The sequence below is a fragment of the Helianthus annuus genome, chromosome 6 (genome assembly GCF_002127325.2).
Source record: "Helianthus annuus cultivar XRQ/B chromosome 6, HanXRQr2.0-SUNRISE, whole genome shotgun sequence".
Lineage (NCBI taxonomy): Eukaryota > Viridiplantae > Streptophyta > Magnoliopsida > Asterales > Asteraceae > Helianthus > Helianthus annuus.
The window spans coordinates 121,462,780-121,476,166 of record NC_035438.2 but is presented as its reverse complement, the minus strand read 5'-3'; the positions used below and the strand labels follow the sequence as shown (position 1 = coordinate 121,476,166).

General features: G+C 37.9%; 1 non-coding gene across 1 annotated transcript; it reads right to left on the bottom strand.

Moving 5' to 3' along the window:
* Positions 1-12,859: 12,859 nt before the first annotated feature.
* On the bottom strand, positions 12,860-12,966 carry LOC118480130. The gene has a single exon (XR_004861766.1). It is a non-coding gene; the product is annotated as a small nucleolar RNA R71 (small nucleolar RNA).
* Positions 12,967-13,387: the final 421 nt, after the last annotated feature.

Genomic DNA, 13,387 nt, shown 5'->3' with positions numbered 1-13,387 from the left:
CACAGAATGGCAATTAGAAAAAATTAAGTATTTCTAAATACTTAATTGGCTTAAACCAGTGGCTCTGATACCACCTTTTTCTATCACGGCCCCCGACCCGGTTTTACCCGTTTCAGGAGTCGCGGGACAGAAACCCGTGGTATTTATTAATTTTGGCAGCGGAATTATTAACAGGATCGTTAAAACTTGAAAATGCCTGATTATTTTATTTCATAATTTGGGATGAACCACGTAATTTACAATAGAGGAATTTCACGAGGAAATTCCCTGTTTTACAAAACATGTTTATTTATTTAACTGAGCCACCACTTTAAGCTTGATTAGTGCTCCGTAGCACTTTTCCTTGATTCACAGGAGGTCGCCTGAAACATGTTTTAAAAAAAAAATTTGTCAGCGGGGAAATACTGGTGAGTCACTCAAGTTGCACAAAACGACACATTGTTATAATATACAGTATTAAGGGCGATTACATTGTTTATATATATCAATCAATTACCCAACGATATTTGTCACTCGACTCGTTTCTGTGACTATGGTCATATCACCCATTGGCTAACCCGTTGTCCAATGGTGACGGTTATCAAGTAATGTATACAAAACCCCACATACCGGCTGTAATTGAAGACTACAAAGACTTAATCCCTGTAATTATAACTTTTGAAAATACTTGGAGTATTGTAAAACACTGTTAATAAAAAGAGAATGACTCACTTTGCAGATTTAAATGGGCAGAGTTTAACCTACTGATAAGCCTGTTAACCTAATTCAAATAACAATGCACACGAAAACCAGGTTAGTAACTTTAATCCAACTTTTACGACAACTCATGAGATCAAAACCTTCACAATGAATGACAAAGTGCGATACTTAAACATCCATCGAATTCACGACGAATGACAAAGCATAACCCGAGTTTGGGAAGCACTTAAACATCCATCGGATTGGTTTCTATCGATCGGACATTAAATCATAGCAGTGATCGAGTTATTACCCTGTTATCGCGGCAGAATTTCGTGATTGTGTGTGTTTTTGGAGTAAACAGACGATATCTCGGTGTAGAAAACGAATTTTAACGTCGAACCAACGCCAAACTTCAAGTGCCAAACCCCTGAATTTATACTGGAAAAACGGCGCGCCCGCGTGTCACGAGAGCTCTCGCGTGGCGCGAGAGGTCACTTTTAGCATATGGTAGCCACGTGTCTCAGTAGATTGGGTGAGTCGACCATTTGTTAAAATTCGATTCCTATAAAAAACTGTTTGGATAATACTGACTAGGAAATATCCCCCCCCCCCCGAGTTTTAGGGGCCCTGATCCAGATTCCGATTGTTCTGAAAATTTTAGGGGTCATGCAGTATCACTTGGGGGTCTCAATTAGGGTTTCCTATTGGGTAAAATATAATAAGAAATAATAGTTTTGGTGAGAGTTGTTACAACTGTAGTAATATCCAAGGGGGAGTCTGTGATTGCATAATGTCTATCACTTTCGTCAATCACGTATCATAGCAGAAAACTGATTAAAACAAGGTTTTATAATGTAAAATATAGGAGAATGGCAAACTTGTAAATAAGGAGTCCATCCTTATGCCATTTCCTATAAATAGGGAGTTTATGTTTCTTTTTATAACTTTTGAAACTTTTGTCATTTTGGAGATCAAGATAGAGAAACTATCTCCAAGTGTTTCAAGGTGCTTGTATTTGTCATATCATCAATAGAAACGCATTATAATTGCGTCCTTGTGTCCGATCCACAGACGTACACGGATTCCGCACGTGATACGTGTTCTTCGCAATCGTCAGGAGTTTGAATTCGATCTGGAAACACACGTACACCATGCATGTGTTGGGAGATGGGTTGGCCGCCACTTGTCCTATGCACACACATATTTCATATACTTACATATATATATATATATATATATAGAAACGGGATCAGGAGAAAACGCTCAAAAGTGTGAGAACGGTGAGAACGCTTCCTGGCCCAACACGTGTCACGCCGCTTAGAAAAGGGCGGAGGGGCTTTTTTGTCCTTTCATCTTCTGCTTTTCCAGTTCCGCTTTTCCCAATGTTGTTTTAATTTTTGTTTTTTAATATTTTTGGCGTTAACCAACTTTAATAATTAATGGTGTTTTAATGGTTTCATTGTATCAACATTTTGGCGTTTATGCGTTTATTCACATCGTATGCCATTGGAACCCAGGGGGCAGGAAATCTATTTGAATGGCGTTTTCCAAGCCGTTTTAAACAAGATGGCTTATTGATCTATTTTTTTTATAAATATTTTGGCGTTTGTGGTATCATGGCGTTTTACTGTTGTTAAATCATATTTCAACCACAGGAAAAAAAATACAAGGGAAGGAAATAAATTAAAAATCCTAATCGGATGTCTTTTCCCAATCTTCACTGTCATTAGTCTCTCTCTTCTTTAATAGTACAAGAACTGTCACCAAATATATGGCGTTTTATGTAAAACTTAACAAACCCATCGGTTTGACTTTTTTTTGCCTACTCGTCTGTTGAACTAGCTTTTTTTTGTGAATGTTTGGGGACATAAATCTATGGCGTGTGAGTGGGTTTTTCGCTTTTTCTTTTTCTTTATCTAGATCTTCATCTTTATAGTGAACCCGCTCTTCAGTGTCATTAACCTCTTCTCCTCATCCAAACCTTCTTCAATAACAAAAAATACAAAATGCCATATGACTGGCATCAGTATCTTTTTCTTGAAATTTTGTCCATCTCATGCAGCAAAATCTTTCTGAGTTACTCCCCTCTGATAACAATTCATTCAGTTTATTTGTTGGCGTTTTACAGTGGGTGGTATTTAGTAGTATTGGCGTTTGTTTTTTTGGTTTGATCAAATGGAAGTTGCTGAGATGTATCATTTTATAGGATGTCTTTTTGGCGCCTAAATTAGGCGGTGCATTATTATAATAAAGTATTTGTCTTTTCAGTTACCGTTTTGTAATTAATGTTTTTGATAAACTTTATCTCTAAAGTCTGTAAGACGTCCCATCTTTCAAGTTTGGCGTTTTAGATTCTTCAGTTTTTACTGATTTTGTATTTATTGTTTCTAGTTACATTTTCAAGTTTGCTTTTTATTTTTTATTTTATTTTATTTTTTTTGGTTTTTTTATAATAATTTTTCAAAGTAATTTTATTATAGTTTGGGAGTTTTTTGGTGGCGTTTAACTAGATGATATCGTCTAAACAAGCATTTTGGCTGTTTTGGCGTTTTTATTATATATGGCGTTTTTATTATATAACAATTAACTGAAAAGGAAAATAAAAAAAATACATAAACATTGATCTTCCAAATCTTCTCTGTCTCCGGTCTCTTTTTTCTCTTTTTGAATCATGTTAACTGGCTGGTTCGACTTCGTATGATTCATTTTGTTTTTTTTGTTTTTTCAAGTAGTTTTTTGTGTTGCTGTTTCGAAGCACACAGTCTGACATCAGCGTCTTTTTCTTGAAGGTTTGTCCATCTCATGCAGCAAAATGTTATTGAGTTTATATCCTTCAGCCAACAATCTTGAATTTTTACAATCAACGATGTTTGATTTTTTAACTTTTTTGGCGTTTTACCGATAAAAAGAATGCCAAGAAATAAGATCAGCTTAAACCTCAAATTTTGATCATGCTAAAATCAATAATGTTTTGTTGTATGAGATGGACAACATTGTTAATCCTCTGTTAAGAAAGATAACTGACAATGTTGTCCGCCCCATACAGCTAAACTTTATTGACAACAAACCTCAATAATGTTTTTGTATGTTTTGGCGTTATAAATTGGATGGAAGTTTAGGATGAGTCAATGAGATTTTACTCAATGAAATGGACAATATCCTCACTTAAGGATTTTGTCTATTTCATTGAGCGAAATCTTATTGACAGCCAAACTGAATTTCAAAAAAACGTTTTGGGGTACAAGATATTTGATGTTTGGGTTTTTTGGCGTTTCTAAGGCGAATGGGTTATATGAAATATGGCGTTTGGGTTTTTGTGTGTGTTTTTAATTGAAGGTCTGAGATGTTGTATATATAGGATTTTTTGGCGTTTTTTAGGCGGGATTTTACTATAATTAAGTTTGACGTTTTATATTTAATGGCGTTTTACTTAGAATGGTCTGTGATTTTTGTTTTTGGCGTTTTATTTCATGATTTGACATTTTATGTGGAGTAGTCAAAAGACCCTTTTACCCTTAATGAAGCGCGTCCACATAATAAAATTGATGTTATTTACGAAAACGCCACCGCGCCAATCTAGTCCATAGATTGTTTTGATCGGACGATCGTTAAGCGTTCTCACTGTTCTCACACTTTCTATCGTTTTCTCGCGTTTTATTTGCGTTTTAAGGCATTTAAAAGTATTTTTATTATTCTATAAAATTTAACTCACCATAATATTGCTGAACAATATTTTATTTGTCTAGACTGGCTGCGGTGTCTGTATTTTGCTCTATACGCGTGGTATTGCGCAGTATGCGCTTAAATTCGAAAAATAAAGATTTTAAGCGTTTTAATTATTTTTTTTTCACGAATATAACTAAAATTGAATTTTAATTACAATGGAATATTTTAGGATTTTAACATAAACCAGGCAGTCACCGATGTTAGTCTCGCATTTTGTTCGTTACGCGATAAGCGTTTATCTTATTATTGCCAACATAATTTATGACAAAATTTAGATTTACCAACACATCAAGTACTATATTTTAACGCCAAATTTGATAACATTGCCTTTATTTATTTATAACAGGTGTCATACTAGTACGGTATAGACTCAAAATAGTCGGGTGTTACATTAGGAAGTCTTAAGGTAAGGTACGCCCCTGTACATCATGGTTAATGTGGAACACTTGCATGAAATACTTTCAATACAATTATCACAAATAAAAAAAGAGTAAATTACAAGTTTTGTCCTTTATGTTTGTATCAAATTGCAGGCGGTGTCCTTTATCTTTAAATTTGACGAGTTTTGTCCTTAACATTTCAAAATCCTACACGTTATGTCCTTTAGCCCTAACTCGGTTAGTTTTTATGTTAAATCAAATCATGTGCTAGGCACACGAGGACATAATTGTCTTTTCACCCTATTACTTAAAATCATAACTTACAGCTGAAGACAAAGACATATACACAAACAGTCAAACACACAATCTTGTTTTCTTAGAATCTTCAGTGAGGCATATACACAAACAGTTTGTATGCATCCAAGCGATCCCGGTTGATCATATGACCATATAGCCTCCAACAATTTTAGTTTTAAGATGAATTGCAAAAAATAAAGTAGAGGTAATCATATGCCCCAATTCAACGCGGTGGAAAACCCTAGAATAAATTTGTGCGGAAAATCGAGAGGGAAAAACCCCCTGCAAATTTAGGTTTTAAAATAATAATACAAAAATGGTGGGATTAGGAAATCATAATTCCAAAAAGCTAATCACTGCAAATGTGACCACCGGATAAGAAATCTGAGTTCGCCGGGGACTGTTTGTGTGTGTGAGAGAAAGAGAGAGAGAGAGATAAGAAATCTGAGTTCGCCGGAAAGAGAGGTAGTTTGATGGTGTGATGAGGTTTGATGGTGGAAGGTGGCGTTGAGACGGTAGCGGTGAAGACGGTGGCGATGGCGTTGGAGGTGGAGCTGGGGCGGAGATGGTAGCGATGGCGACAGTGGCGGTGGTGGGGGTGGAGAAAACATGTTGTGGTGGCGCTGATGGTTGTTGGTGGTGGCTGTGGGGGCGGTGTAGTGTAGAGGAGGTTGTGGTGGTGCTGATAGAAGTGGTGGTCATGGTGGTTTGGATTGAGATGTGGTGCTCGTAAGAGAGATGGAGTAGGTAGAGAGAGAAAAGTGTAGATCAGATTTCAGAGGGAGAAAGAGATGAGTACATATACAGTATTTTGGTTTTTTTTAAGTGTTTTTTAATTAATAGGGTGAAAAGACAATTATACCCTTAATGTGCCCAGTAGATGATCTGATTTAACATAAAAAAACTAACCAAGTTAAGGCCAAATGACATAACGTGCATGATTTTGAAACATTAAGGATAAAACTCGTCAAATTTAAAGGCAAAGGACACCGCCTGCAATTTGGTACGGACAAAACTTGTAATTTACTCATAAAAATGCTAATAAAGTGTTTATATTATTACTCATTTATGTGTCAGCATTACTTGTGCATTCGTAGGCTCCACATGATAATATATTGTTTTGTTGTTTGTAGAATTCTCATCTGTTGGTGTTGTGGCAATTTTCACGCTTAAAAAGTGAGAAGCAAGCCACATCAATTAGATTTGTCGGGTATCCAAATATTGGCAAGTCATCAGTAATTAACATGCTACGTACCAAAAATGTTAGTTTATTTTTTGATGTACAAAACCCGGCTATGAATTAAAAAGCTACTACTGATTTGAAGTTTTTATTCTCACATGCTATTTTCTAAAAAAACAAGGGTTATTAATTTTAAATTGGCGTTTTAGTAATAAGTTGTTGACTGTATCACCGTTTTGTTTAGTATTTTGGAAGGTTTAAGTCATCAACTTAAACAATTTGTATGTGTGTATAACAATTGTGATAACCAGATAAAACCTTGATATATTGTCTATTAGTAGGAATACCTGCACGTTGTTGCGGGTAATTTTACACACAATTTAAATTGCCCAAAATTTTCTACACCATAATGTCATTTATTCAATCCGACCCTTGCCTGACTTTTATTTGCTACATTTAGTTACACACTGGAACTAATTAGAAAGTAATAGATGAGTCAAGGTTTAAACTATAACAAATTCCATAAGTCTCAAATAGCACAGTGCCATCTATGAATGTACTACAATTGATATGAATTTTCCAATGAAGAATTCAGAATTTGTTAGAACCGTCCTTGTTTGGTCTCGCGTTTTTTCCCAACACAACCTCTTATTTCCGAACTCAAAAATGATGGATATAAGAAATCCAACACCTTTAAAATTAAAAGGAAGAATAAGCACCAAGATTATTTATATGCACAACATATAACATATAAATCATATCAAATAAGGTATAAAAACTACCATTTTTTAGTACTAATGTTGAAAAAAATGTGTTTCTTTGTTTACTTTTGATTTTCAGGATCAAAGAGCTTAAACAAACAAAAGGAACAAATTAACGGCAAAAACCAACATAAATACGAAGAAAAGAAGTTGGCACACTATACCGACTCTCCAAGCTTCACCCCAAAGACAAAAATAACAAGACCAGAACCCAAGCACGGGTCGTGCCAGTCGAGCATGGGTTGTGTTTTAGTGCATGTTTTGTGTGTTCGTCACTGGGCGAATAGGCTAGATAGAGCGTGTGTTGAATATTATATAGATGAGAGTTAGAAAAACGAAATCGTAACGAAAAGTTCCCTTCGTACGAAGGGTTCCTTCGCACGAATGGAAGGAATCCCATTCATTCTAAGCCCATTTGCATGGATCTGAACGCCTAACATATAGGAGTTGTGACTGAGAGCTTAGGTGAAGTTTTGGTTCCGAGAGGGGAAATGCTGGAGAAGTTTTTCTCCAGCATGTAAAAGATGTAAACTCTTTTGGTATGAGTGAAGCATTCAACTTATGATGAATCTTTCTGCTTCTACTCTATTCTTAGTAATAATATTCTACCGAATTAGTTCAATCCAAGCCAAACTTCCATCTAAACTCGCCAGATCCTGGACTCTGACCGTGCCCCCGTTCAAGATTCCCATAGAATAAAGACAAACAGAAAACGACGAGGGACACGGGGCTTTGTCCCCTAAGCACGGGTCATGGTCTACTCTCAGATTCACAAATCCGGCTTTGTACAACAAGTACAGAAGACACGGGGCCGTTCCGTTGACACACGGGACTGTGTGTGCAGAAGAGTTGACAACAACATTAAATGAAGACAGAGAAGGGAAGGACACGGGGCCATGCCAACCAGACACGGGTGGCACGGCCCCGTGTAAAGCTACTGTTTTCAAGTATAAAAGGAGGTGTTTGGCTCATTTGCAAACTATCCCTGCCACCACTCCACGACTACAATACCACCATCATCCAACACTTTCATCCATCATCCATCCTTAGAGTGTGTGTGTAGTCTCGGGATCCAAGATCGATAGTAAGAGTTTTTGTCAAAGAAAGGCCATGGTTGGCTAATCTCTTACATCATTTAGTGAAGACAAAATTATTTATGTATTACTTTTGATTTCCTAGCTTTGGTAACTGTTTATTTGGGTTTATACTAATGACTTTAATAACTAGTTTTTTTTTATTGAAGGTGAACTTTACTTAATCATTTCTTCATGTTTTGTTTATTCACCCATTCGTGTCTTTACGGTCTATATAAAGCGCGTTAACTACCTGGAAGGGGGTTAAAAGGGTGGTTGGGTAAAGTTCTTGCCCCGTTCAGTGTATAGATCCTGCGAGGACCTGATTCAAGCTTATTAGGACTTCCCTTGAGACAGATAGCATCAAATTGGGGGAAGTAAGAACGGCTTGTAATCCCTTATAAATTAACTACTATTAAAACTTTAAACCGGCCCTGCGGGACTGTATCCCTGCTGACTCAGACCAATATGGCCGAGGGTAGCGTTGCCTCCAAAAGATGGACATGCCACTTTTTTCATTAATAAATTTCTTTGGTGGTGCACCTAGTGTCTGTTAACTACGTCTTAATCGAGTCTTATGTCTAGATAGGATAGATTAGGATTTAGAATTGAAAAAGTGGTTTTTAGTGTTAATTCCGCTTGAAATGACATAGTTCATTTCAAGCGAAATCAGTTAGTATGTTATTCCGCTTGAACCGCCACTTGGTGATTCCGCTTGAAGTGTTTGGAGCGAAATCATGTTATTTCGCTTGAACCTGTTTCAAGCGAAATCAGCTTGCCTATATATATGTGAGTGGTGTGTTCATTTGGGGCGGAATTAGGTGACTGTTTCTGAGCCGAGGTGCTGCTGAATTGTAATCAGAACGTGTAAAAGCTCAGGATTAATCAGTAAAGTAAAGAATTGAAAGGAACAAGCTGTTTGACGTTGTTTACATTGATTCCGCCTTTGTAAATGATGATGAACTACTCAACTTGTCTGTTTAGGGTCACATAACCGGTCCTACAAGTGGTATCAGAACTCAGGATGAGGAGTTCATACCAATTCAGCTTGATTCTACCGGATTTTCTCATTTCTACTCACTTCTACTCATACTTTTCTGATTTGAACAAGTTTTAACGGTTGAAATGGCCTGATTTTCACATATGTAATGTAAAACATAGTTTTAACAAACCCTACAAAGAATCATATTAAAATTCGAATTAAAAATGGTGAAAATGGGTCAAAAACCTGATTCCGCTTGAACGAGTAACTAAGCTATTCCGCTCAAAACAATCTATTCCGCTTGAAAATCAGAGGCCAGTTCAAGCGAAATAACAGATTCCATTTGAAACGTTCATATTTCGCTTGAAAGATATCATCTGATTCATCTTTAATCAGATTTCGCTTGAAAACTTGTGTGATTTCGCTTGAAGTTAAGATTTCGCTTGAAATTCCAAGCGAAATAAGAGATCTCGCTTGAACAGTCTTATTCCGCTTGAGAAGCTATTTCGCTTGAAATAGTGATTTCGCTTGAAGTTGCTGTTTTTCAAAACCAAAAATTTGCTAAGTGATTGTTGATTGTTTCAGGTACTTGGAAATGGATGATTTGTTCATGAATCCATTCTGTAATGTGTTTTCTTATACTAGTGGCTCGGGAGACGGCACAACGAACAACACGAATGAAACTACAGCAACCCCAAATGCGAAGAAGATTCTTTCTGATGCGATGAGCGTGGAAAGTGCTTATGGTACATACAGCAAGCCTCCGAAACTGATGGCAATCGAAGATTATAATCGGTGGGCTACAAGATTTGAGGAGTGGCTTAAAGCATTCGCATTTCCATGCTGGAAAAGTTTAAAGAATGGTTATACTTCAGGAGAACGTGTTGGTGAAAGTTTGACAGATACTGATGATGTTGAAAGATACGTTGCTGAACAGAAATGCATAGCGTTGATTCATCAGTCAGTCAGAGATGATATAATTTCATTAATCGAGTATGCAAATTCGGAAGATCTTTGGGAAAAACTGAGAGTTAAGTGTGTAGGTAGTGCTGAGATTGTGAAAAACAAAAAGAAATTGTTGCGTAAAGAGTTTGATTTATTTGGTTGACATGGAATCACTTATACTCAGGCGGAGTTGGTTGACAAATTGTTTGATTCATTGCCAAATGATCAAGATTGGCAATACTTTGCCTTAATGTTGAAGAACACCATTGATGTGCACAAAATGCAACATATAAATTACATCAATTGTGGCTTAAAACTAACCCTTTTTTAGTACTAATGTTGGAAAAAGTGTGCGTTTGTCTTCCTTTTGTATTTTCAGGATTAAATGAGCTCAAAATAACAAAAGAAGCAAAAAGATAGCAAAATCTGACATAAATACAAGAAAAAGAACAAAAGTGATATGCCCGACCCCCGACAGCATCCTCCCAAGCAAAACAAAGAAGACAGAAGACTGAACACGCCCCGTGCTCAGCGAGCACGGGGCCGTGCCCAAGAAGCAGCAAAAAAGACAAACCTATAGAAGCTTCTACTGCCCACCACGGGGCCGTGCCCAGCGGACACGGGGGCGTGGTCAAGTTGCTGCAGGCGCATTTATTGTAATTGCGAATTACAATTAATGAAGAGAGAGAGTGTCAGATGGACACGGGGCCGTGCCCGAGCTTCAGTTCAGCCTATAAATAGGAGTGTTTGGAGCCCTTTCAACTCATCCCTTGGCACACCACCTCTCTCACACTTCACCCACCACCCACCACCATCACAACACCATCATCCACCACCATCATCCATTGTCCATCATAGAGTGTGTGAGTCGTCTCGGGATCCAAGATTGATCATAAGAGTTCTTGACAATCAAAGGCCATGTTTGCCTAAGTCTCTTACATCACTTGGTGAAGACAAGTGTTTAGTGTAATACTTTTTATTTTTAATCTTTTGCACGTTTTAATTGGTTTTGTATTAATGACTTTAATTACTAGTTTCTTATGTTGAAGGTGATTCTTCGTTATCGTTTTCCGTGGTGTCTTGGCATTATTTTACTGTCTATATAAAATAAAAGATTTTCACCATTCATATCTCCACGGTCTATATGGAGGTATGTTAGCTACCTGGACGGGGGTTAAGGGAACGGTTTGGTAAGAGTCTTGCCATTGTTCAGTGTATAGATCCTGCAAAGGACCTGGGTCAAATTTAGTAGGACCTCCTTCAATACCCAAAGGTATTGGATGGCGGGGGTCCAAACTCTTTGATCCCCTCATAAGTTAAACTACTATTAAAACTTTAACCCGACTACTTAGGACTGTATCCCTGCTGACTCAGACTACTTAGCCGAGGGTAACGTCGCCTTCAAAAGAGGAGGCCTACCACATTATGCATTAATAACTTAATTAATTATCTTTCAATAATCCGACCCTTTAGGATTGTATCCTTGCTGACTCAAACTCCTGGGTTGAGGGTAACGTCACCTTCAAAAGAGGGGCCTACTACAATAACTAAGATAATCTCTTAAACAAGTGCAAAAATGCGAAAATAATCAAAGGTTACACTACACACGAGTCAGATCCAAGTGATTCATCTTGTCTATCTGTTTTATTTTTATTTTTCAGCATTTTAGTTAGTTTTATTTTCTTAGTTTAAAATCTTTTTCTAACATTTTGATTTGATTAGACGTTGAGGATAAACCGGTACTGAAAGCTCTTGTGTCCTTGGACGACCTCGGTATCTTACCAACACTATACCACGTCCACGATGGGTGCACTTGCCCATATATGTGTTTAGTGTTAGTAAATATCATGTTTTATAAATTTAGAACTTGGCTAAAAGTGTAAAAAGGTCTTAAAATATATACCTAAAACATATACACACTAACACGTATTAAGTTTTTGGCGCCGCTGCCGGGGACACAAGGATTTTATGAAAGTTAGGAATCAACGGCCTAATCATTTTTTCTATTTTCTTTTTATTTTTTTAGGATTTTCTTAATTTTTATGCTTCTGCAGAGCTCAGCACGGGTCGTGTGGTCGGACACGGGCCGTGCCCAGCAGTATCACTGGCAGTTTTTATTTTCCGAGTTACAGAGGGCTGAGCACGGGGCCGTGCCGGTGCAACACGGGGCCGTGTCCAACTTTCCAGTAACAGGGATCCGGAAAACAATCGTTGTACCTCCGACCATGGGCCGTGTTCACTGAGCACGGGGCCGTGGTGAACTTTCTGACCAACGTTCTTTTCTGTTTTTATTGCAGGACTTGGAACCAAACGCCACATCTGAACCTTCTACGTAGTGTATGAGCTCCAGTTCTAATAAAGACATAAAAGAACCCCTAGAAGAACCACCCGAACGCTTTCTCAGAAAAAGACTTAAAGCTAAAAACCAAGAGAGAGTTTCGGGGGAACCACTTCCAATGGCGGACCAACGTACCCTGATGGATTACCTACGACCCACCGTAGGTAATCTCGGCGCCGCTATCAATGCACCGAATGTCGAAGCCAATAACTTCGAACTTCGGCCACATTTGATACAAATGCTTCAAAACTCCGCAACCTTCCATGGGCTTGCGGACGAGGATCCCCATCTACATATTACTAATTTCTTAGAAATATGTGATACCTTTCGGATCAATGGAGCATCAAATGACGCCATCCGCCTCCGAATGTTTCCTTTTTCACTAAAAGACCGAGCAAAAGCTTGGCTCAACGCCCTCCCAGTTGGATCGGTAAACACCTGGGATGAACTAGCCCAAAAATTTCTATATAAGTATTTCCCTCCCGCTAAAACGGCTAAATTAATGACTGAAATTAATACATATTCACAAGAGGACGGGGAATCCTTATATGAAACTTGGGAAAGGTTCAAGGAGCTATTGCGAAAGTGTCCTCATCATGGTCTTGCGATATGGCAACAAGTATCCACTTTCTATAATGGGTTGTTGCCACACACAAGACAAACACTTGACTCTAGCTCCGGGAGACTTTTAGGTAACCGCCGCCCACATGAAATATACAATCAAATTGAGGAAATTGCTCAAAACAATTTTCAGTGGCACACTCCCCGAGGTAATAAATCTATTGCCCCAGGCGCCCATAAGGTTGATGAAAGCACTTCTTTACAAGCCCAAATCGAGGCCCTTTCTTCAAAAATTAAAAAGTTAGAAATGGCAAAAACGGTCTCGATTATGGCCTGTGAAGGGTGTGCTGGGCCACATGAAAATTGGAGTGGTACGAAAGAAACAGACGATCAACCAGAATCGGTAAACTACATTGATAATAGACCTAGGCCGTCGGGTCCTCCAACGGGTAACTACAACCAA